General features: G+C 34.0%; 1 long non-coding RNA gene across 1 annotated transcript; it reads left to right on the top strand.

The window, feature by feature from the left end:
• The first annotated feature begins 3 nt into the window (after positions 1-3).
• LOC129579586 (uncharacterized) lies at positions 4-432 on the top strand. The gene is made up of 3 exons (XR_008689262.1): positions 4-103; positions 168-259; positions 330-432. It is a non-coding gene; the product is annotated as an uncharacterized LOC129579586 (long non-coding RNA).
• The last annotated feature ends 1,639 nt before the right edge of the window (positions 433-2,071 follow it).

Here is a 2,071-nt window from a genome sequence, read left to right as displayed (position 1 = left end):
TTAGGTCATAGGAGTGTCGCTGAACTTCTCATCCGTAAAGGAGCCAATGTAATTGTCAAAAATAATTCGAATCAGACACCTCTTCAAATAGCTGTTAACAATGGTAAAGCTGACTAAATAAGATATCGCTTTGATCTTTTTCATTGATCTGTATTATTATTTCTCAGGTCACGATGATGTCGCCAAACTTTTTATCGGTAAAGGAAACAAAATTAATATTGCAGAGCAATTGGAATAGATTCATTGGCTACTAACAATGGTAATGTTGCATATTTTTTTCACAAAATAAGACATTTCTTTGATCTTTTTGATCGATGTGTATTCTTCAGGTGACGAATAGCTGAACCAATTTAGCTGAATAATCGGATGATTTCCTTCGATTCCCCTTTTCGATTGTAGTGTAAAATTAATTTCAAAACATTTTTTTGGGCATCAATGACCATACCAACCAATATTGTTGCTTTGTTGGACCATCGATTAATATTCTGTCAAAAACAGCTCAAGTTATTTGTCTTTTTAATTGCTTACGATATGGGTATTGGTATGGTGTAGAATTTTTTTTAATTTTTTGTGACCTTTACATACATTCGTGCTAAATTTGAACGCGATTTGTATGAGTCATATGCCGTAGGCAAAATCCAAGAATGAAAATAAATTATACAGAATAAATGATGAAAAATAATCTAAATTTCAATCTGGTTTGAACAGTGTTGGTTGCTCTTGTTCACTTTCAAGTGAAAGAAGAATTTGGTTCACTCTAGAGTATAGAGTCTACGCGGATGGGTTCAATTTTTCTTGATAAAGCGGCAGGCGTCAATGCAGAAAGAATTCTTTTTCTTGATTATAATCTACTGAAGATTTATGCACGTAAAGTGATAATTGCATGCAAAATCCCACTTTATATATATAGAGCACCAACTTCACTTCATTTCATTTTCTAGCCAATATGTGTACAAATTTGGAGACGCTAAATTGTTGGTCTTCTCAAACTATACAACTTTGCAAAAGACAATGATCGTTATTCAGTTGAAATAAATGAATTATTAGAAGATTTGCCCACTGCTTGAACACTTACTGCATCTTACTCACACAAATACAAATACAATTACTTTTTCCAATATAAAGTCTGTGAAACATACAAAACTCTCAATGTCACCCATAGATGTTGGTTGTGATGGTGCAAAATTCGACAGGGACAGAATTTTTTTTCTGTTTTATGTAACCCAGAGTTTAGGTACTTATTTTCGTGTGTACATTCATTGAAATTAAAAAATAATTGAGAAGCTGTCTATATCAAGTACGACTATGGTTTCGTATGAGATTCGCTTAAGATTTTTTTACAGAATGCGTAGATTCGTGCCAATGCATGGGTGTTGAATGTCATTCAACGCCACTAAGCTGTAGACATCTCTCTCCGGCTATACGGTAAACAACGGAACCAACACTGAACATGAAAATGACATGTTCAATTGTGTTTGTTTCGTTAGTTTCAACTGTGCCGCTACGAGAGGTCACTTTTGTCGTTTCTTTTTGTTATTTTACATATAAAATCAATGGTATTAGACGAAGATGTGCCAATGCCAGCGTTTTTACTTTATTCAGCGATGAAAAGTTAGTACGATTCCGTATATTCTTGCATTGACTAACACTGTAGCTATTGCAATTGTTCATGAACAAAGCAACGCAACCATGGTACGTAAGCCTGAATGTAACGCAAAGGTATGAGTCATATCGTTTGATCATTCAGCATGTAAGTGATGGTTGAAACGGAATTTGTTCTATGCATACCGCGAAGATGTAAACATATCCATATTCAGATAGCTTTGTACAATTGTACAATTGGTGTACAATTGACACCACTCAACACTTCAAGGGTGAGAAATATTTACTTTTTGAATATTTACATTGAATTTGCAGTTTAATTTGCATGATCCAATTGGATTATTTTTCAAACCATAGTGAAGGTAGTGAAGGACTGAATGTAAACATCTACACACAGAAATAAAATGTGGAAGGTTTGTGCTATCTATTGGTGACGAGTATAGTTACCACAAGTCTTAGAAAAGTTACC

This window comes from Sitodiplosis mosellana, unplaced genomic scaffold (assembly GCF_009176505.1).
Source record: "Sitodiplosis mosellana isolate CC-2019 unplaced genomic scaffold, AAFC_SMos_1.0 Smas_scaffold_6257, whole genome shotgun sequence".
Lineage (NCBI taxonomy): Eukaryota > Metazoa > Arthropoda > Insecta > Diptera > Cecidomyiidae > Sitodiplosis > Sitodiplosis mosellana.
The sequence above is the reverse complement of the archived record's forward strand: the minus strand, read 5'-3'. Positions and strand labels throughout refer to the sequence as shown.